Source organism: Cervus elaphus, chromosome 23 (assembly GCF_910594005.1).
Source record: "Cervus elaphus chromosome 23, mCerEla1.1, whole genome shotgun sequence".
NCBI lineage: Eukaryota > Metazoa > Chordata > Mammalia > Artiodactyla > Cervidae > Cervus > Cervus elaphus.
In genome coordinates this window covers 19,644,796-19,668,919 of record NC_057837.1, presented here as the reverse complement: position 1 = coordinate 19,668,919, position 24,124 = coordinate 19,644,796, and the positions used below count along the sequence as shown (strand labels likewise).

At 40.5% G+C, this 24,124-nt stretch overlaps 1 long non-coding RNA gene across 1 annotated transcript; it reads left to right on the top strand.

Moving 5' to 3' along the window:
* Nucleotides 1-8,087: 8,087 nt before the first annotated feature.
* Nucleotides 8,088-20,122, top strand: LOC122681440. Its single transcript, XR_006336980.1, has 5 exons — nt 8,088-8,509; nt 10,578-10,752; nt 12,821-12,959; nt 15,682-15,819; nt 19,901-20,122. It is a non-coding gene; the product is annotated as an uncharacterized LOC122681440 (long non-coding RNA).
* The last annotated feature ends 4,002 nt before the right edge of the window (nt 20,123-24,124 follow it).

Below are 24,124 nucleotides of genomic sequence, written 5' to 3'. Positions count from 1 at the left end.
TCCAGACCCATGCAACGATGGTTCTCCCGTGTGGTTCCTTGTTCTAGGACGGGTAGCATCAGTATCACCAGAGAACTTGTTAGAGGTGCAAGTTCTTGGACCTCCTAGATTGACTGAATCAGAAAAATCTGGGGGCAGGGGAGATACCCAAGTCTGCATTTTCATAATTCAATCTCTGGCGGATTCTGATGCTTACTAAAGTTTGAGAGCTTTAAAGTTTGAAACCAATGGGTCTAGAACGCTGTGTTCTAATTGGTGATATGTGAATACCAGAGATTCACAAAGGTGTTCAGGAGATTCATGTGGTAGCAACGATAGCACAGTTCAGGGGTCCCCTATACAAGCAACAGGTAAGCACAGCAGTTAGTAGGAATTAACATGGTTGTGCTTTGACTGAACACCACTGTTACCACTGAACACCATTATATAGTTCTTAATTGATTTTTTTTTTCCATCCATGTATTGGGGCTGAGAAAAGGGGACTTTAGCTTAAGGCATAAAGTAAAAAATATTGATGTTAGAATATGTTATTGAGAAGCACATGATAAAAATATTTCTGCAAATTTGCCCCAAGGTGACCTTCACCAGATCCATAAGGCAAATATCAACATTCTCATAAGGCTCATAATGCTTAAAAAATAAAGAGGAACACAGGAAAAATATAGCAGTTATCATATCTAATTTGGTTTTTTATCTAATAAAAATATGTTATTTGGCAAGTACTTGCAAATAATAACCTGCAAACTCCTTTCATACCACCATTAGAATTTAATAATGATAAAAATAAGCCAGTTTGATTTTTAAGCTGTAAGATTCAGGAATTCTAAACAGCAACTTCTAAAGTAGTCAAATCTTGATGATGCAACATATAATTAAATTTTAATCTACATTTTAATATACATCAATCCAGAAATCACATACAAGATCATTTTGAAACTTGTTACTAAACCGTCCTTTTTTCATATATAATTAAAGTAAATCAAATACTATGTGTCATGTAATAAATCAGAAAAAGCTAAATTATTTTATGTATGGAATTAATATTATAGAAGACTATATTAAATGAATTTTGTAATGTGATTTCTAATAATACACTGATCTAAAAATAAGAGAAAACTTTTAAACTTAAAATTAATTCATTTTATACCATGAAAAACTTTTAAGGAAGGTGATTTGCAAGATTATCATATAAAGGGTTCAGAGATACAAGAAGTTGGAAAATTCAGACTAGGCACAGGGCGTGTAGGTCCAGATGCTGGTGGAGAGAGAGATGCACAGCCAAGAAGGTAATGAAGAGAAAGTTGAGTAGATCTTTGGTGTGGGAAGTTTGAAAATCCTAAAAATAAATGGAAGCTGTGGTTTTGGAAGAGAAAGGATTTCTTTTCCTGAGATAAAAGGGGGGAGAGGTATGACTTTAAACATTAAAAAAATTTCTGTACATATCAGAAGTCAGAACACTCATTAAGTGTTCCTAGTACCATCTCAAGATTCTGGAACAATTGGTCTATGGGATGAAAGTCTCCTGTGATCTGTGATCTGTGTTCTGGATTTCGTCACTTCTGATCTCCTCTGGGACCTGTCGCATGGGACCTCTCCCATGTTCACCATCTTTTCCTTTCCACTCACCCACCATTAGGCTTTCCTAGTAGCTCAGATGGTAAAGAATCTGCCTACAATACAGGAGACCTGGATTCAATCCCTGGGTCGGGAAGATATCCCGGAGAAAGGAGTAGCAACCCACTTCCATATTCTTGCCTGGGGAATACAATGGAAAGAGGAGCCTGGCAGGCTATAGTCCACGGGGTAGCAGAGGGTTGGAGATAACTGAGCAACTAACACACACATGTACACACTCACCATTAGCTTAGGAATATAAACATGTTTTAAACCTGTATTCTGGGTTGCCATGACAATACCACAGGCTGGGTGGCTTAACAATAAGAGATTTATTTTCTCATGGTTCTGGAGGCTGGAAGTTCAAGATCAGGGGGCTTTCAGGGGTGGTTTCCAGTGAGACTTCTCTTGTGGGCTCGCACGTGGCCACCTTGCTGTGTCCTCACATGACCTTTCCTCTGTGCACTAGCAGAGACAGAGAGGGAGAAAGATCGCTGGTGTCTCTTCCTTTCCATAGAAAGACATCATCATATTGGAATCACTTTAACTACCTCCTTAAAGTTCTTTTCTCCAAATAGAGTCACATTGGGAGTTAGGGCTTTGACACATGAATTTAGGAGGGGAGAGATGGGAAACACAATTTCTTCTATTACAAAATCTCTTAATCTGTATACAATTTCTTTCTTTCTTTTTTGATCTTTGGCTGTGCTGATTCTTTGTTGCAGTGTGAGGCTTTCGCTAGTTACAGCAGATGGGCTTCTCTAGTTGTGGCTCTCAGGCTTAGTTGCTCTGCTGCATATGGGATCTTAGTTCCCCAACAGGGATCAAAACCATGGAAGGATTTGACTGGAAGGTGGATTCTAACCACTAGACCACCAGAAAAGTCCCTGCATACATCTCACTTCTGTTTTTCCTCCACATTCCTGGCCACGTAGTTTTAAAGAGTAGTTAATATATAATACACCTGCTGATATCTTTATTTCTATTTCTTTGGTAGAAGATTCCTTTTGTACATATGTGACACAGGCCACTACCCTCTTCTTCTATCACGTGAAGACCAGAGATCAAGATAAGACTTGATTTAAAAGACAATCCTGAAAAATCTGTTTTTCTTGCTTAATATTATATAGGAGAAATTCTTAAACTATTATTGAAAGTAAATTTTATTTTAAATACACCCAGCTTTTAGCCACTAATGAATGTGGGGTTTGAGCACTTGTAGATGAATGCCATTGTTTCCTGCCTTTATTATTTGTCTCAGCTTCTTCATGAGATTAGAAGGTCGGAGGGTCCACATCATGCTCTGGACTCCATGCATCCTTTTCCTGAAGTGTGGATAGATAAAGAGGGGGCTACAAGCCCGACTGTCAGTCTCCAATCCTCATCTCTGTCTTAGAGACTCAGACGCCAAGTAATACAACTGTTCACACTAGGCACATGCAAATATAACTGAGCAGAATTTCTTTTTCTGTGTATATTTTGATGATTTAAAACCTGGGTACCACCAGTCAGCTCACAGAGAAGAAATGTTACTATATTGTACTCTGTGGAAAGGAGCATCTTTCAGGCCTTTCAAAGATTCCCCATAAGGGAGACTATAAATCAGAATGCCATGCCTCATCGGAAGTTAAGATTTGTGCAAAAGAAACATATATATATATATGTATATATATATATTCTTATTATAGTTATGTATTGCATATTATTTAGATTATATATTAAATTATATAACAGATTTTTAAAATCTTTTCATGTTATTTTTCATATTAAGTATTCAGCATGCTATTTTAAAATGTTGTTTTTGTTTTTCTAAACTAGCCTGATGGAATTAAAAGGGAGCTTTTGTTTGTAACTTCATAGGTTTCTATGTTATTTGAAGTATTTTAATAACGAGATGAATGATTTTCATAAAGAAAGGAAGAGATAGTGAGAAGAAAAGATAGCTAGGAGTGCCAATGTATCTGTATGTTCTTTATCTTGGTTTGATTATAGAACTTCTTAAAAGGTCATTTGGTAAAGTGAAATAAATGACTTGGAAAAAATACTCCTAAGGGAAAATTGTTTTTGAACAATTAAATCATAATAATAAGAATTTAAACCACGTTGCAATTAGTCTTTTCATGAACGCCTACAACTCCAAAATGGTTTTTACAAAAATGAGTCTTGGCAACCAATTAATGGTTGGTCTAGTCTAATTTATTTGATTTTCTTGAGGACAGAGAAAGCTGAAGAAGATTCCTAGAAATGATAGCCATTTAAGGTATTCACACATGATAATATTTTTTTTTCAAAGCCTATTATATGGATTATAGATTAAACTACTGTACCTTCTTTCTTCTTATCAAATGTACCTTCTTTCTTCTTATCAAACACACTGCAATGACTTTGAAGCAGTCTGCATTCCTATGCTTTAAGTAAACCTGTATGATGCAGACATATCCTACACACTGAACCTTAGTATTTTCTTTTGTTAAAAAAGAACCTAATAAACCATCTTCAGTAATTATTGCCAACTTTATTTAGAAGCCAAGTCTCACCATCTGCATGCTAATGTTTATCTGTATAACAAACTATTGTTCATTAAATGTAAAAAAGCACCCTCTTACTTACTTACATATATATTTAAATTTATTTTTTACAAGTAAAGCAATAAGGACAAAGTTGCAACATTACTGGTTATTTGCTAAGCCAAATCTCTCCCTCTCTCTCTGTAGTAACTATAAAGCTAAGAAACAGCTTTCAGGGGTAGCTCATGGAATGTCTTATTACATGCAAATAACAGGCTTCTGTGAGCTTAAATATATGTGATACTTTATGTTTTAGGTTCACTCTGTATGAAATATCTTAATACATAAAATGCCTTTTATATTCTTGAATATGAACCCTTTTATGAGTCATCAAAAACAAGACCAAATATTTGTAATAAACACATATCCTTGTTACTCATTTCACTCAGCACATTTGCAAAAGATGATTGGATTGATATAAAAGGACAGAAAACCATAAATTAATTGGTGGTGCTAATATATAATTAAAAAATTCAACAATTGCCACTTATTTCTCAAATATCCTGGGATCAAGAGCTTCATAGTAGAGTTAGATGGGCATGTTTGTGTCCCAATGGGAGATGGGGACAAATACTCAGAATTGCATCACTTGCGTCTCTCAAGGGCTTATGACTAGAAGCAAAAGCAAACCAAAACAAAACAAAACAAAAATCCTACAGCAACATTTGTAAATTAACAAAATGGAGGAAAATTTTGCTGATTTTTACGTCAAGGCTGTATATTGTCACCCTGCTTACTTAACTTATATGCAGAGTACATCATGTGAAATGCCGGGCTGGATGAAGCACAAGCTGGAATCAAGATTGCCAGGAGAAACATCAATAACCTCAGATATGCAGAGGATACCACCCTTATGGCATAAAGGGAAGAAGAACTAAAGAGCCTCTTGATGAAAGTGGAAGAGGAGAGTGAAAAAGTTGGCTAAAAATTCAACATTCAGAAAACTAAGATCATGTCATCCGGTCCCATCACTTCATGGCAAATAGATGGGAATATAATGGAAACAGTGAGAGACTTTATTTGCGGGGGGCGGGGGGGGGGCTCCAAAATCACTGCAGATGGTCACTGAAGCCATGAAATTAAAAGACGATCCTTGGAAGAAAAGCTATGACCAAACTAGACAGCATATTAAAAAGCAGAGTTGTTACTTTACTAACAAAGGTCCTTCTAGTCAAAGCTATGGTTTTTCCAGTAGTCATGTATGGATGTGAAAGTTGGACTACAAAGAAAGCTGAGCGCCAAAGAATTGATGTTTTTGAACTGTGGTGTTGGAAAAGACTCTTGAGAGTCCCTTGGACTGCCAGAAGATCCAACCAGTCCATCCTAAAGGAAATCAGTCCTGAATATTCATTGGAAGGACTGATGCTGAAGCTGAAACTCCAATTTTGGCCACCTGATGCGAAGAACCGATTCATTGGAAAAGACCCTGATGCTGGGAAAGATTGAAGGCGGGAGGAGAAGGGGACGACAGAGGATGAGATGGTTGGATGGCATCACCGACGTGATGGACATGAGTTTGAGAAGGCTCCTGGAGTTGGTGATGGACAGGGAAGCCTGGTGTGCTGCAGTCCGTGGGGTCACAAAGAGTCGGACACGACTATTTGTTGTTTTGTTTTTTCCGGAGAGACTGAACTGACTGACTGATGTCTCTTCTCTGTCATCTGATGATAAGTCTTATTTCTTCTGTTGGCAGGCAGAGGAAGGAAAAAAAAGAGAATCGAAAAGAGAAGGAAGGAGCAAGAAGGGCTGGAAGGGAGATAAGAGGAACTGGGCAAAGTGAAAACACACAAAGGAGTTGTTTTAGCTGACACTCCACATGGTCTGGGCTTCCCTTGTGGTTCAGCTGGTAAAGAGTCTGCCTGCAGTGCGGGAGACCTGAATTTGATCCCTGGGTTGGGAATATTCTGGGCTAGAGAATTCCATGGACTGCATAATCCACGGGGTTGCAAAGAGTCGGACACGACTGAGTGACTTTCACTTCATTGGGGAAAGACATGGCCCTCGTTATTTTGCTCTTGGCCATTCTCGCCACGCTGAGTCTGCCCCCTCCTGTCCCACCATGACCCCAGCATCTATCTGGACACGTGTGCCCAGAGGAAGGTTGGCAGAAGGCCTCCCTGTGGTTTCAGTGAAACCCAAGTAAAGATCCTTCAGATGTTTGTGACCTTGGGGAAGCACATGTGCTTCCCTGATCCTGCCTTCTATTTCTAAAATGGGAAAACTGCTGATGTTACGAAGTGTTGTGGAGGAACAACAAAAATAACACACATGTCCACACATGCACACACTCACATCCTGCCCTTCCCCTAATCCTAAACAGGCATGGTTTATAGAGTCTAAGAAGTAAACACATAAATAAGTAATAAAATGTCTCCAAATCATATATTTTTTTGATTACCCAAGTGAAGACAAGACACTGAGTAGATAGGAATTTAAATAATATATAACTCTCAAAATAGTCACTCACTGCCTTAAACTGCTATATTCTTTTGGAGTTTTTCTTCAATGAATATGCATACATATATTTTTATTCCAAAACACAGATTTAGATATCATTCTGCAACTTGCTTCTTGAAGGTGACAATACAATTCAGACATCTTTTCATGTAAATCCACATACTAGGTCAATCTTGCAAGTTTTAACAGTTGTCATGTACAGAGCTGTGTTTAATGTATTATAGAGCATCTCTGGATGGACATTTAGGTAGTTTTGCTGACAAAGGTCTGTATAGTTAAAGCTATGGTTTTTCAAGTAGTCATATATGTGAGAGCTGGACCATAAAGAAGGCTGAGAGCCGAAGAACTGACGCTTTCAAACTGTGGTGCTGGAGAAGATTCTTGCGAGTCCCTTGGACAGCAAGGAGATCAAACCTGTCAATCCGAAAGGAAATCAACACTGAGTGTTCTTTGGAAGGGCTTATGCTGAAGCTGGAGCTCCAATACTTTGGCCACCTGTTGTGAAGAGCTGACTCATTGGAAAAGACCCTAATGCTGTGGAAAGTTAGAGGGCAAGAGCAGATGGGGATAACAGAGGATGAGGTGGTTGGATGGCATCACTGACTCAATGGACATGAGTTTAAGCAAACTCAGAGAGAAACTTGGCTGCAGTGCTGCCGTTCAAAGAGTCAGATGCAATTAGCAACTGAACAGCAACAACAAAACATACCCATTATCTTCAGATTTCCCTTGTGTTCTTTTCTGTATATGTTTGTGTGTGTTTGGTAAGAACACTTGTGATCTGTCCTCTTAACATTTAAAAATATTGTAATTCCAGGGAATTCCCTGGTGGCCCAGCGGTTAGGATTCTGTGCTTCCACTGTTGTGTCCCACATTCAGTCCTTGATTGGGAAACTGTGATCCTGCAACCCTCAAGGCACAGCCAAATAAAAAAGTATACTAAAAAATACAATTCCACATCACTAACTATAGTTGCTGTGTTACCTATACACAGTTGTACATCAGATACTATCCTGCAGCTCTCAAGAACTTCATCTGGCATAGCAGAAACCTTATCCTCATTGAAAAATCATAACTTCCTCTTCCATCCAGACCCTGGCAACTACCATTCTATTCTCTAAGATTGCCGTCTTTTTAATTGCCAATATTTTTATTGTCAGTACTTTAAATTTCAGTGTTCCAAGCTAGAACATCAGGATCACCATTCAACTTCTTTCTTTCATTTCTTTAGCTTCCTTCCAAACTGACCTCACACTTGTGATGATTCCTCCCGAATGTCTTCTAATCCCGTCCCCCTGTATTTATCTTCTTTGTTACCTTCACAGCTCTGTTATGGAAACTTCCCACAGTTCTCCAAAATCCATTATTTTCTTCTTCTTGGGCACTTCAAGAAGCACATGGGTTTCTTATGCTCCAGGCATGTCCACAAAAAAGGACAGAGAACAGAAATGGCACAGAGACCTTGGTCACTAAGACCCTTTGAGATCTTCATCGTCTGCTGGCTGAATGCTGCTGATGGTGAGGTCAGGGATGGAGGAGCCACAGATGCTGAACCTGGGTCTCTGAATAACTGTATGGAGCTGACCCATGGCCTGGAGCAATGTTTCTAGCATTGAGCTGTGACCTGGTCACTTTGTTACCGCCGTCAGCTTGCAAAACAGATGGTGATCTTCTCATCCTTCATTTGCACTATTGTAGTCACCCTCTTCTGACGTATCTCCACCTGCTTCTTCCCCTTCTAGTAGCCGTGACCCCGGAATGATCCTCTGAATCACACTTAAGGGCAACTTCCTACTTTGAAGCCATCAGGAATTCAACACCCGTGGCCACTGTTTCACGGAGGAGCTCTTCTTCCCTCCCAATCAGCCCAGGTGCCTGCATACACCAACACCCGTAGTGTTCCGTGCATATGCGCAGGATGAATCAATGCAGGATGACTGCTTTAGAATCAACATAATACAACCTCTAGGAAGCAGTTTCATAAAGACAATTTTGCCACAAAGGACTATTAATTTGTGCATAACAATTGGCGAAAATAGTGATTTCATGGTTCACCTCTTTGGGTGGGGTAGAAGGGCATACTTCTGTATTACGGATTTATGTCCCCAGCAGTCAAAGCTTAAAAAGGCCCAAGAGCTCATCTAGAACAATTTCCTCAGGTTGCAGGTAAGGAAACTGCCACCCAGACAGCTGGATGAACTTACCCCAGGGTATGCAACCCGTGGGCCAGGCTCCTTGGAGCTCCCAAGCTAGCCCAGCCCCATGCTCAGATCTGCCTTCCCCGACACCCGGCTGTCCTTGTGGGTAGCAGCCCAGAAAACAAGCAACATCCTCCGTCCCCTGTCTGCTCTGATTCTGCTCATTTGCGGCTCAATTTAACCCTCTATTTAAAACCTTGAACTAGCCTAACCTGTTGGTTCCCCCATTCATGGTCTCCCAGCAAGGGACAGGGTGTTAGTCCTGGCCTCTTAATCTGTGTCCCCATTCTCAATAGGCTGCGAGGGTGCAGAGAAGTCGTCTTTCAAAGGCAGTGGGAGGAATGGTGGGTTTATAGCTGTAATTATAGCCCACAGATGATAGCTGCTTCTGAAAAGGTGTATTGTTCTCTGTCCTTGGGTCTAGAAGCTGGTCAATGGCTCTGCTTCGAAATCAGTGGTATAGTGAGCCAAGCTTTTGGCTCGCGGGGATTCTGATCCAGTGGGAAGACAGGCCGTGAAGACACTGGTGCTTTGGGTCGTGGTCATGGGCTTGTGAGCGAACTGAACCGTCACAAGACATTTCTGACCTGCCCATTCTGGCGCGGCCTCCTGCTCAGAGGCCACCCCTATCCTCCTGGCCCTTCTCCACCATGGCTCCCTCTCTTTCCTCTGCAGGGAGGGTACATCCCAGGGGGAAGATCACAGTAGGAGAAAGAATATGCCATCGGAGCTGTACTGGTTATATTTTGATGTATAAAAAACTGGATTCTAAAAAAAACCTGACACAAATGAACTTATTTGCAAAACAGAAACAGACTCCAAACTTAGAGAACCAACTTCTGGTTACCAGAGGGAAAGGGTGGGGTGGGGAGGGATAGTTAGGGATAGTTAGCCATGTACACTCTGCTATATTTAAAATAGATAACCAACAAGGACCTACTGTATAGCACAGGAAACTCTGCTCAATATTCTGTCATAACCTAAATGGGGAAAATGTCTGAAAAAAAATAGATCCATCTATATGCATAACTGAATCACTTTGCTGTATGCCTGAAACTAACATAACATTGTTAGACGACTATGCTTCAATATAAAATAAAAAATTTTTAAAAACACCCCGAACTGAGTGACTTAAAACCACAATGGTTTGTTTATCCCCACAATTCTGTGGGTGAGCTTCGGGTTTGTAAGGTATAGTTCGGGCCGAGGCAGAAAAGGAAAGACGACCTCAACAGAAGTAGGTTACCTTTATTCAGGCAAGAAGGGGTGACAGTCAGCCTAAACACCAGGCTGAGCACCCATAGGGATCAGGGAGGCTCCATGTTTATGGGGAGGTTTGTGGAAGCGATAAGGGAAATGTTAACCAGGCAGGATGTTTTGGGTATTTTTTAGTTGAGATGGCATTTGTAGTCAGGTAGGGGGTGATAAGTCTTCTGGGTAGGTGTAAGGGGTCGAAGGTTTCTGGACTGGGTAATAAGTCCTGGATAGATGCAACCGGCCTGGAGCATCTGGTCCCGGCCTAGGGCGGGACCTAAAGTTCTGTTTTGCTTTCTCCAAAGTTAGATGATTCAGCAAGGGCCTTTGAGACTGTTGTTTTCTTTTCTAGGACCAAAAGACTCCTTAAGGGTTCTCCTGCTGGCCTCCCCTGGGTGCGCTCGTGGGACTGCTTTGAACTGAAGGATCTGTTGGGGCTCGGTTGGCAGAGCTGGGCTGACCTGACCCCTCATCTGTGTGGTCCTAGGCTTCCATGGGAACAAGCCCTGCAGGAGCAAGCATTTATCCTGTGCATCATAAACGCTCATGTTCCATGGGCTCAGAGCCAAGGTCAGAGAGACAGATCCATATGGGATGGGTACCGGGAACTGTGACTCGCTGTGGACCGTTATGGAAACAATCCAATGCATTGGTGATAAAAGGTACTAAGAAAAATAAGGCAGGTGGTAGGGGATCCATAGAGAGTGATAGGGTGGTTCTTTTGGATGTGGAAGTCAGCATGAGTTTCTCGGATGAGCTGATAGTAGAGTCTGTACAGGAGGCTACAGCCTGGGTGGGTGCAAGGGGAGAGGGGTCCAACCAGAGAGGCAGCATGTGCAAAAGCCCAGGGTGGGAGCCACAAAGGGGTCAGTATGGCTGGAGGGAGTGCCAAAGGGAGACCCTGGGAGTAGTTAGTGACACAGCTAGGACCAAATCACAAAGGCCTTTTGCAGGCTGTACTAAAGAAAACATTTACTCTGCAGTTTAAAAAAGGAAATCAAGGTTTTTTTAAAAAGATGGTAGATGCCCAGGAAACATTTTCGTTTTATCCTACAGGTGAATTAGTTTAACAGATGTCAACTACTGTAGACATTTTCAGTAAGTTATCTGAATATCCAGTTGTAATTCTCTTTTCGTATTAGTTTTGGAGAATCACCTGTGATGGACTCTTGAGAGAATATGAGTAGCCCAGTGCTTACTAGTTTTGTCTAAGCATAAAGCCTGCACACATTCTTTTTTATATTTGACAAAAAATCAAGCTAAATTCTACAGTCTGCTGAAGGAACTTTTTTGTACCCACGGCATTCACAGATACTTTTCTGAGTGCACAGCTGCTATTTTTGATGTTGATGGATGTTCAAAGTTTGGTGATCAGAGAAGCATAGGAGGTCAAAGATATAAGACCACAAATGGTCTTAAGGCAGAGAGCCAGAACTTCCCTAGCAATCCAGTGGTTAAGACTCTGAGCTTCCACTGCAGGGGGCATGGGTTCAATCCCTGGTTAGGAAACTAAGATCCCACATGCTGCGTGGGGTGGCCAGGAGGAAAAAAAGCAAAGATGAAAGGGGGCTGTGTCTAGGGGCAGGAGGCAGATATACTGTGACTTAATGAGGATCGCCCCCTCTATGAAAAGAGGCACCCTCCTTGACTCAGCAGTCTCCTTCCTCATCTTATTTTATTTTCTCCATAGCACTTACCACCCTGAGATCTCTGAGGATGGAAATGTGATGATGATTTTTATTATGTATTTACTAGAGACGCCTCATCTCGTTATTATTCTGCCCCCAGGATTAAGGTCTACATGACTATAATCTTCCTAGAAAGTCCCTAGGTTTTCTGATTTGTTTGCTATATGACTTCAAGCAAGTACTAAATTTCTTATACCTCAGATGTATAATTTTAAAAATGTAGGTTTTTTTTTTTTGCATGTACCCTCGATATTTTATTTCTCTTAAAAAATATGATTTTGGAGGCTCATTCTACATTTGGCTTTAAATGAGGAGAGTAGGACATTAAGGGGAAAAGGAAAAGCTGGGAACAGAGAATGTGGGGGCTGAGAATTGAAAGAATACCTATGATCATGCCAGAAGTTCAAGTTTTTGAGAAAAGTGAGGGAGAAGAGAAGCTTCCTTTACTATCATTTGTTTTTCTGTTTTGAATAGCTAGATTCTCTCATGTGTTTCCTTGTTCAAATTAAATTATTTTTTCTTGGTTAATTTTACCCTATCCTGTCTCTTGGAGGCAAGCACAGAATCCCATTTGGAAATTAAACCTCTTACACAAGCAGATACTGTCAACAATGATGTTGGGGGAATATTGAAGAATGAATAGCCCTTGGCCCCAGGGCAGAATCACCAATACTGTGGGTGTTCCCAAACAGAGAATTCCCAGGAGAATCCATAATCAATTATGGCTATTACAGCCTAAGGGATTAGCCATACCTTGAGTTTGTATGGTTCTATGAGATTCTTTTCTATGTGATTCATGGGTTTTTAGAAAAGCCCTTTGTCGTAGATTCTATTTCAAATCTGCCAATTCACGAAACAGTTTCTGATCCAGATTTTTAAAAGGTTTACTGGTGTCCTATTTTTACATTATGAATAGATAGACAATCTCTAAGGCCAAAGCTTAAATGTTATACAAAGTACAGTCTTAAAGTCCAAGTTTACAACGTCAATTTCTCACTTACCTCATCTCCTATGTGCTTGTTATTCCATCGCTATTCTGCAGAGGGAAAAAGTGCAGGAGGACAGTCATTAAGGGGCTAAATTGGTTGTTGCGGTTACTGCCGATGATGACAGTCCTCCCAGTGACCCAGCTTTGCCTCTGGCTGCTGAGAAGGGGACCGGGCTGCTGGGCTCTGCTTGAGGTGGGTACAGCAGGCTTGGGGAGGCAGGATTCTTCTGAGGTTCAGTCTTCCATCTCTGAACCTCTTTTGAGGGAGGCTGGACTCAGCAGTTTTTCTAACCAGATAGGAGTACCAGTTTCTTGTTGATAAGAACATGTAGCCATAGAGTATAGATAAGTATCTAGCTTTGTCCAGATTAGGAGGCCATTCTTACACATCCTCCTGGCTCAGATCATCTGCCCAAGGCAGAGTCAGTTCTTGACCAGGTACTGGAATTGGTTCCTTGAAGTCTATTTTTCTTCTACGTGAGCTTGTCTCTCAAAAGTCAGTGGCCATTAAAAAAAAAAAAATCAAAACAAAACATCATCCTCTTTCTACAAGAGAATGTAGAAAGAGGATACCTGGTTCTTTGGTCCCCTAATTTCACTTTTCAGAGCTTTCTATTCTTGCTTTGCAAAGAAGACAGAGAGATCTCCCCCCTTTCTTTAAAACCAACTGGCTATCAAAATAATGACAAGACTGCCAACTTCTTAAGTGCAGGGATTAAGTGCAGATTATTTATCACTGTATCTTTACTAGTCCTTAAATACCAGATACTTGTTTTGTAAGCAAAATATATGCAACCAATGTAGGGCAGAGGAAATTCAACGTTTACAACGGGGTTTACAGACATTTCCAGTATAATAGATATACTTTCTGTCCTTCTCCTCTTTTTCAAACAACTCCAACCAGACTTCTAGATTGTGTACCAATTAATGTTAGAGATTATTGTATACACATGCACCACACACCATATATGTGCATGTATATATGTATATATATATATACACACACACACACACTTACATATAACTCTGTGTCTCCTCTGGTTGATGCTAAGCACAATGGTTGGCACATACTAGGTACCCAGTATAAATTCCTTAAATGAATGAATCTGGTTTTTTAAGCCAAGTTAGTTTATTTTTCAGAAGAATTGAGTTTTAGTGAATTAAATTTTTATGATCTTAGCAAAGCCTTCATACAAACCAGTTGGGAAAACACCTATAATTTATGCTTCACAGACCTTCTGTCTACATTCTAAAATTTTATTTGCAGTGCCTACCCTAATTTGAATGAGATGAAAACCAAGTTTAAAAAAAAACTAGTGTTGAAAATTTTTAGAGATTTAGGACTGTAATAATTTTATTTCTTCATTTCCTGTTTCTCCTACTTCATTGAAACACAAGATTCAAGACCTGGTGAATTGTAAGTATACTTTGTACTAATTTTAGACTAAATCAGAACATTTAAGGAAATTCTAGGGCTTCCCTGTTAGTTCAGTTGGTAAAGAATCCGCCTGCAATGAAGGAGACCCTAGTTCGATTCCTGGGTCAGGAAGATCTGCTGGAGAAGGAATAGGCTACCCACTCCAGTATTCTTGGGCTTCCCCTGTGGCTCAGTTGGTAAAGAATCTGCCTGCAATGCGGGAGACCTGGGTTGGGAGGATCCCTTGGAGAAGGGATCCCTGGGTTGGGAAGATCCCTTGGAGAAGGGAAAGACTACCTACTCCAGTATCCTGGCCTGGAGAATTACATGGACTGCAGTCTATGGGGTCCTAAAGAGCTGGACATGACTGAGCAACTTTCACTTTCACTTTCAATGGAAATCACCTGATATTAGATTCAACTGTTTTGGCTTAGCTACTTGGTTTTTTACTAATAATTTACCAAATGTAACTGGCTTTTGTGAATTATATTTGAATACATGTCTGTTTTTGAAATATTAAGGCCAAGAATGAACCCTTGGGTGGAAGACACAGATACTGCCACAGTAGAGCAGAGGTTGATAGAAGAGGCTTCAAAGTCTCTATGCTGGGTTTGAATTCTCGTGCTGGTGCTTCCTGGAAGTAAAGTTACTGAATTATGTGGAACCCTAAGGGGTGGCCCAGGGCTCCCCTGTGGCTCAGCAGTAAGGAATTCACCTATAGTGCAGGAGACTCGAGTTCAATCCCTGGGTTAGGAAGATCCCCTGGAATAGGAAATGGCTACCCACACCAGTATTTCTTGCCTGGAGAATCCCATGGACAGAGGAGCTTGATGGACTTACAGTCCATGAGCTTGCAAAGAGTCAGACACAACTAAGTGAGCACCAAGAGGTGACCAATATTGAAGGAACCAGAAAAAGAGCCCAGGAGTCGTGGTACTCATGATAGGAGCTGTAGTTCTCCTAGCTCCTGGTAGATTCCACCTGTTGGTCTTGGCTCTCCTCTGACATCTTTTATTGCGTCCCAAGCTCATGGAAGACTTGTAGCCCCTCACCCCCAATACTGACTGTGTCCTAGGGTATATCAAGGGACCAATGAGATGGACCTCAAGCTTTTCAGAGATGTTAGTCAAGGTTGTTACTTGGGAGGACACTATAGGTTGTGTTATTTTTAAACACTTTTTTCTAAAGTCATCTGTTCTTTCAGGAAGCCTTTCTTAATTCAGCTCAAGGCAACATGGCACTGTGAAAATATCATGGATTGTGGTGTAAGAAAAGCCTGCAAATAGAATCACTGTTCTATTATGTATGATTAGCCTGATGTGTGGTACTTATTGAACATCTTTAAGCTTCCATTTCCTCTTCTTTAAGTAAAACTAACTATCTCTAAATAATGTTGCAAAATAGTTGATAGTAAAAACAATTGCCACCTAAATATTAATAATGTCACTACACCTTTATGCTAAGACAAACACTGTGTTATTTCTTTCAATCTACATAGGACTTTGGGAAAGCAGTGAGGCTGCTACCACCTTGAACAGTCTAAGTAATTTACATCACCTGAAAACCAGCATCACGGAAAGTGGCAAAAAAGAAGCAAGAAGGTGTCCAGTTTCCCCATTCATGAAGTCAGCAACTGGTAGGTGTCTGAGCCCCTTTGGGATGGTTTCATCCTGAGGTTTCCAAACTCATCTTCATAGAAACTGTGGAGTGGAAAAAGGACAAGAAAATGGGCATTCAAGCCCCTCCCCAACTTCAGTCATGACAGTTACGTCTTTTCAGTGTGTTATTGATTGTGTTTCCATGTAAGAATTCAGTGAAGAAAGTTCTAATCAGATATTTTCACTTTACAAACAGCCAAACCAAGCCCCATTGTAGTGGTGACTTATCTGGAGATAGTATCACCATAAACCTCTATGGATTAGGAAAACAAGAGGGAAAGTCAAAATTAAAAAAAACAAACAAACAAATTTTCCCATTGACTCATAAATTTGATGGTTATTTTTTCTGCTAACCCTCTCCTGAATGATTGAATAAGTTGCAGTTTTAATCCCTAGTTAACTCACCTGAACATGACATCATTTTAAAGTATTGAAGTGGCTTCTTCATTAAACAGTAGCTTTTGATAGTTTGCCATATACTAGGCACAATGAAAGATACCATAAAAATAAATGTCTCTATGCTCAATGTAGCTATAATTCAGATTGAGTAATTTACAAACTTGTGAAAAGGCAGAAGATAGTGCCAAATAAGTGTGACAATCATGAAAGAAGTTCTTCAAACTTTGAGGTCATCTAAGGAAGTTTTTTTTTTTTTTAACAGAAGTTGGGGTTTTATCTTGTCCTTAAAGAATGGATAATATTGAAATAAGGGACAGAAGATAAGACAGTTCAAGTGTAGAGTATCTTCAGTAAAGTCAGAGATCTAGGAAATCTCATAGTTCCTGCAGTGAAGATGGTGAAAAAAATCAGTTTGTCAAGAGCTGAAGGTATGAAAGGAAACTGATAGAACAGGCTTGAGCTGCTAAGTATTGAGTTGTGGGTCGGTGGGTGACAGCACAGGCCACCCGTTAACTTACAGAAGAGAGATGGGTGTCCAGTGGCAACTCCACGGGTGGGGGTCTGTCCTCTACTGTCCACTCATACCATCTCTGCCAGCCACCTCATCGCTTGCTGTATCAAACTCACGGGTTGTTTTTGTTGTTTTTCAGTTGCTAAATCGTGTCTTCCTCTTTGCAACCTTGTGAACTGTAGCACATCAGGCTTCCCTGCCCTTCACTCTCTCTCAGGGCTTGCTCAAACTCATGTCCATTGAATCGGTGATGCCATTCAACCATCTCATCCTCTGTCACCCACTTCTCCTCTTGCCCTCAATCTCTCCCAGTATCAAGATTTTTTTCCCAGTCAGCTCTTTCCATCAGGTGGCCAAAGTGTTGGAGCCTCAGCTTCAGCATCAGTCCTTCCAATGAATATTTAGGGTTGATTTCCTTTAGGATTGATTGGTTTGATCTTTTTGCTGTCCAAGGGATTCTCAAGAGTCTTCTCCAGCACCACAATTCAAAAGCATCAATTCTTAGGCCCTCAGCCTTCTTTATGGTCCAACTCTCACATCCTTACATAATTACTGGAAAAACCGTGGCTTTGGTTATACAGACTTTTACTATCAAAGTGATGTCTCTGCTTTTTAATACTCTGTCTAGGTTTGTCATAGCTTTTCTTCCAAGGAGCAAGCATCTTTTAATTTTGTGGCTGTAGGCACCAGATGACAAGAGTTAAGTCATTTCTAACAACTCGACTTTATCACCACCATCTATCCCCAGTAAATTGGCACATAGGTAATATAGGAAGTAGGGAATAAGAGAAAGGTTTTGAGCAAGGGCATGATGTCTTTGCAAGACAGATTTGATAGTAGGTAGATTGGAACTGGAAAAACTCATAGACAAATGCAGGCAGGGAGACTGTGTAGGAATCCATTTATATGAATATTTCTGGCATTGCTCTGTGACGGATGTTCTATATACATTTTTAAGGCAACCTTTCAAAGTCGATAATAATATTCCAATTTTATAAATAGGGAGACTAAGGTTCAGGGAGATTTAAGTAACTTCCCCATATCAATTCACTAAGAAATAAGAGCTAGAATAGGAACCTAAGCCTTTTTAAAGCTGATCCCATTTGTTATTCGTTATTTTGAAGTCAAAGCAGACGGTTAAGTTAACCCTTCTCCTAAATTCAAAGTACATCATCCTCTTCAATCTGGGCAAGGCCTCATTCTTATTTTATTTTCGTCCCTTTTAAAAATTCCTATACCCTGTTTCTGTTACTCTATTTCTATAATCAAAATTTTCAGTGTGTTTGATGTATATTTTTTGTATTCTTGAAAAATGAGCAGTGCTATTTTGTGTGCCTATATTTTTAAGTTATGGAAATGATATTAATTATATAGCTCCCCTTCCTTTCTTCCTTTCACTAAAGACTTTAATTTTTAAGATTCATCCATATTTCTATGGACACTTCTAATTCTTTGCTGCTAACTGCAACTTCTGCCCTTTCGATTTCATACAATTAATTCCCTAAAGCAAGGACAGACTTGAGAGACAAAATTCATTCATAAATATTAATTAATTAATTAGCATATTAAAAGCAATTCAGTCAACAAAACATTTGTTGAGCACTTACTACCAGACACCGTGCTCCAAATTGGGAATACTGAGACAAAAACAATTCTAAAATTATCCTTGAGAGATGCCCTGTCCAGGAGGGGACCCAATCATGCAAATAGATAATTATAGTTTAGTGAATTATGTGCAGAAATAGACATAAGCTCAAGAAAGAGCAGGGTGTGATTGTTACTGCTTGGAGCTCTGCACAAAATGAGTGAAAGGTGGAACAAAAAGAGTGACCCTTCCTAGGTTTCAAAGAATGAGGAGGAGTGTTCCTGAATGGGTGGATGGGGAAAGGGTATTATAGGAACCAGCGCTTTTAATAAGAGTTGTTTCATTGCCTGTTCTCCCCATGGCCCCTCCAAAGACCGTCCCCCACTCTCGGGCTCTCAAAATAGCGGAGGTGTTTACTCCTCCCACTCCTTGAGCCAGGACTGCTTGTTTAAGGGGTGGGTACCTGGTACTGGATACACAGGAAACCTCCTCTTGGCCCAGCAACCAAAGATGTGTGGTCCTGGTTAAACAGCTCATTTGCTCCAATGTATTATTTCCCTTGACATTTGACCTAAGAAACCCACGCATGTTGCCATGTGGTGACAGAAAGGGAAGCTGGTAGGTCTTGTTGCCGGGTCGTCATTTTGCATGTGGATGAATAAACAGAGAGTGGGTTTCAGCCATGAGGGAATGGAGCCCCTCTTGGGTGGAGAGAAATGCTGTCTTGGTTCCCAGGACCTTTCTGTCCTTAGCCCCAGCTCTGCAAGTTCCAATTTGCTTCCTACCTCAAGTAGAGTAAGGTTTCTTCTGAATCTTCACAGTCAAGACCCCTGCATGGTGAACAACTCTGTTTCTATTTTAACTGCCTAACGACCTTTGCTTAAAGCATGTGCTCCAAGGCATGCAGACTTGAGACACCCTGGTTTGCTTGTGTGTGCACACGTGTGTGTATGTGTGTATGTGTGTGTGTATGCGCTCAATTGCTCAGTTTTGTCTGACTCTTTGAGACCCTATGGTCTATAGTCTGCCAGGCTCCTCTATGTATGTGGTTTCCCAAGCAGGAATACTGGAGGGGGTTGCCATTTCCTTCTCCAGGGCATCTTCCCAACCCAGGGATCGAACACGCATCTCCTACATTGGCAGGCGGATTCTTTACCACTGCATCACCTGGTCTGCTTACAGAGCTCTAATTCACTTGCTATTCCAAGTCTAAGATATGTGGGTTGAAGGAAAATCTGGAGGAAGCATCTTCAGGACTTGGTGAATGATTATACATGGGACTTGCAGATTATCAGTTCTGCAGTTCTGGAAGAGTGATGACAATATTGATATAAAATGAGAGAAACAAAGGAAAAAGAGAGAGGAATTCAATTTTATTTTACTTTTAATGAGATGTTGCAAAAGTATTGTTTTTCATTCTTTCAATTTAATTTTTACTGAAGTATGGTTGATTTATAAGAATAGTTGATTTACAATGTGCCAATCTCTGTTGTACAGCAAAGTGACTAATTTAAACACAGAAAGACATTTTAAAGGTATTTTTTTCCATTCTGTTTTACCACAGGATATTGAATAGAGTTCTCTATGCTACCCAGTAGGCCCTTGTTGTTTATCCATCACATATATGAGTTTACATCTGCTAATCCCAAACTCCTGGTTGATTTGCATCCCTGAAGACCAAGCAAGGAGATCAAACCAGTCAATCCTAAAGGAAATCAACCCTGAATACTCACAGAAGGACTGAAGCTGAAGCTCCAGTACTTTGGCCACCTGATGCAAAGAGGCAACTCATTGGAAAAGACCCTGATGCTGGGAAAGATTGAGGGCAGGAGGAGAAGGGGGTGACAGAGGTTAAGATGGTTGGATGGCATCACCAACTCCATGGACATGAATTTACGTAAACTCTGGGAGATAGTGAAGGACAGGGAAGCCTGGCATGCTGCAGTCCATGGGGTCACAAAGAGCCAGACACAACTGAGTGACTGAACAACAATGAGAAGAAGACTTCAGCTTTAGATACATAAGGAGACTTCGGGAAACATATAAACATCAAATGCTACATCTGAGAAAGGGGAGATCAGGTCTTTCATTAACGTGAGAGACTTGAGAAGAAGGCTCTGGATGGGACCAAGAATGGACAGAGATGAGGGTCATGGAAACCAAAGGAGAACGTTTAAAAAGCAAATATAATAGTAATAGTAATTACTACTAATAGAAGTAACAGTAATTAATAGTTTAATGGCAACATTCTATGATATACCGCCACGACAGCAAGGAAATGCAGATTATAGAAAGGTATAACAGTCCCATAAATCATTGCATTTTAGAAAAGTTTTCAGTGTCCTTTAATATTCCTCCACAGATCTGTCTTTGGTAACATGGATGTTATTTTGCTAAGTAAAATCTGAGTTCTTGGGAATCTCCTCTGTTGAAAATTGCTCTATCTGATGCTCAGTACAATGTCATATATACTTACTAAATATATTTTGATTAATAAAATGAAGATGTCTGTACTAAAGTTATCTTAATAGACTTAAAATTAGAAGGTGGTAATCTTGGCATCTGTGGCTGTAGGAAGTGCCATTGAAGACTCTATGTTTAGAAATGACATATAATGAAGCCTGTTCTCTCAGTATCCTTCGAGTGGTCATGGCTAATTTGGATCTGGAGGCTTGAGGGAATTTAAATTTGGGGATTTCCCATGTGAAGCATCATTCTGCCATCGTGTGCTTAGCTAAAAATTCTCCTTTGCTAGGAACGTACATACTAGTGACGCATTGTTAGTTTGGAAAGAAAATAAAGGACAAGTGTTGCCATTCTTCCTGTGCTACAGATTTAACCAACTAATTAAATCCATTTTGCTTTCTGGGCTTATGGTGACTTTGTGTAACTCAGACTGGAATCTTCTCACATCCAGAAGATCTGTCATTGTCCAGGTTACCATGGCAGCTAAATTTTTTTCCTTTTTGTAAAATTATCCCCAGCCCTTGGCTTCGGTTAACCACATAAGCCGGAGTATTATTAGCTTAATGAAGGGACCCTTTCTGCAGGCTCTTTCCAATGCTGTCAGGTAGCTGTCCAACTAGCATGGTGCCACTGTGTTTGGTATCTTACGCTCAGCATCCATCTGGAGCTCTGTTACAAAGCCGGTAGGTTGCATGCCAGAGGACACCCTGCTGCTTCTGAGGAAGATTCATCTCCTGCTTCCCTATGTGTGACTCAGTGACATCACGTAGACATCAGCTTCCACCCAGTCCTGAGCTCCACACTCCGAGGGGCAGCTCGGTCGCCATCTAAGCCTGCATGGCTATTGTCGGTGCAAAGATTCATTCTTTTTCACGTCTGTAGCTATAATGCAACATACCCTGGGATCAGTTTCAGACTCTAATGATTAACACATGTTTATTCATTCCAAATGGAGCTAGGGCTATAGTCCCTGTTGCACACGTTACTGGGTTTGTTTTGTTGTTGTTTTTATTATTTTTCCTCCCTGGGTCGGTTCCTCCCGTGGATCAAAAGACACCACCAGCAACTGACTCTGGAAATCTTTGTCCTCTATCATTGAGGCACCTTCTACTTTTGCTACTTAACTATAAGTTGCACCCCAAGATCACCTTCTGGGTGCCCTGCAGGAGTCACTGAGGTTCAGATTCTTGCTTTAAGTTCACTCTGGACGTGTGCTCCCACAACGAGATGGTAGCCAACTCATGGCAAATTTACCCTCACAGTCTCTAGGTAATAATGAGCAGCAGAGTCACACAGATGGGGAAAAAGCAATGTTTGATAGAGACTGAAATACAGTAGGTGAACATTTAATGACACAAGCAACCATTCACAAAGAGGCTAGGAAATTAAGGACATTGTTTTTGTCAGCTAAAAGATGTCAAACATAGGATGGTCATTATCAACTACTGCTACTGGTACTTACTTTTGCAAGAGACATGCCAGGCCCAAGGTCAAATTTAGGGGGAGAGAGAGGAAGCTCAGTGGTCATGTATGGATGTGAGAGTTGGACTATAAAGAAAGTTGAGCACTGAAGAATCGATGCTTTTGAACTGTGGTATTGGAAACGACTCATGAGAGTCTCTTGGACAGCAAAGGGATCCAACCAGTCCATCCTAAAGGAGATCAGTTCTAAATATTCATTGGAAGGACTGATGCTGAAGCTGAAACTCCAATACTTTGGCCATCTGATGTGAAGAACTGACTCATTTGAAATGACCCTGATGCTGGGAAAGATTGAAGGTGGGAGGAGAAGGGGACGATAGAGGATGAGATGATTGGATGGCATCTCCGACTCAATGGACATGAGTTTGAGTAAACTCCAGGAGTTGGTGATGGACAGGGAGGCCTGGCGTGCTGCAGTCCATGGGGTCACAAAGAGTCGTACACGACTGAGTGACTGAACTGAACTGAACTGATAGAAAGCTCCTTACCCATCACCCTCAACTCTCCTCAGTGCCCCAGGTGGAGAACTGTGTCACTCAATATGCAAAAACAGATATTTGGAGCAAATTGTGATTTACTGAGGGACTAATTTTGGTTAAAGGATTTTCCCTCCTCAAACCCCATCCCAAGCCGAATCTCTGAGCTAGATGGAGGCTTCTGTCGCAGCGGAGGTTAAAGAGCCACTGTGAAATTTATTTCGTCCCTGAATTTACAGCTTTGTTAAGCAAAACTATATAAAAACCATAAAACGAAAGAGAATAAAAATAAAAAGGGAAAAACCAATAACAAACAAGCAATTCCAGCCAACTCTTTTCCCCTGCTCAAGATGAAATGAAGAAAGTAAGCATGGCACATAATAACTATTTGTTTTTTTTTCCAGCTTTAATAGTCTATAAATGAGAACAGATAATGAACGTGATATCCAGTTTTTTTTGGCATGGTAGTTGTTTTTGTTTTCTGTTTTTGCATTGAGTTCTTTTCATTCACCTCTTCTGAACCTGAGGTCTCTCTGATAAAGCAATGTTTTATATCCTGAAAGAGTGATTGTAATTTTTAAAATAGTACCTAAGGTACTAGGAATGCAGAGTAAGTGCCAAGCCATAGTCATTTAAATGTGCTATTTTATTTATGCCATTGCTCATGTTCTGCATTTGAATAGAACCTCTTGTTTTCATAGGACACCTCCAGTCCCCTGGGCAGGTGGTCCCAGCCTGAGGCTCAAGCACAGCCATTACCAGCTCTCCAGCTAGAATGGTTGCAACCTCTATATACTTTTCTGATTGTCTATAAATAGCATCACTTGTGAGGATTGTTGAAATAATTTATTGCTATAATTATAGTGACATTTCTAGCATGCTATAATCATATAAAACTGCAAATATAGAAGGATGCTATTTTGGAGTTCTTTTTTCCCTCCTCAGTTTGTGTTTTATGGAATGGAAGAAAAGATGAGGGATGTCTTGTCGCTTGTTTAGAGAACGGAACCAGCTGCATTACAATAGGACAGAATAATGATACAGGAAAATCAAGAGTACTTCCTTAAGAAGAAAGGCAGCTAGCGACTTTGAAATTGACTTGGTTTTAGTTAACAAGGAAAAGAAAAGAAAAGAAACCTACCTCCCAAGTGCAATTTCATACATACAAGAGAAGTGAAGACATGTGATGGTATTTTTCCAGCTGAGGGCCTTAGCCAAGCCAAAGTCATTTTAATTTTTCATAAGCTTTTACATTTTTGATGACAACATCCTAGTGAAGGAGTTACAAATGTCTGAGAAATATTTAGGATGGTTGTACTGTAGAATCTTTGAAAAAGACAATATATTTTGAGTTGACAAAATAT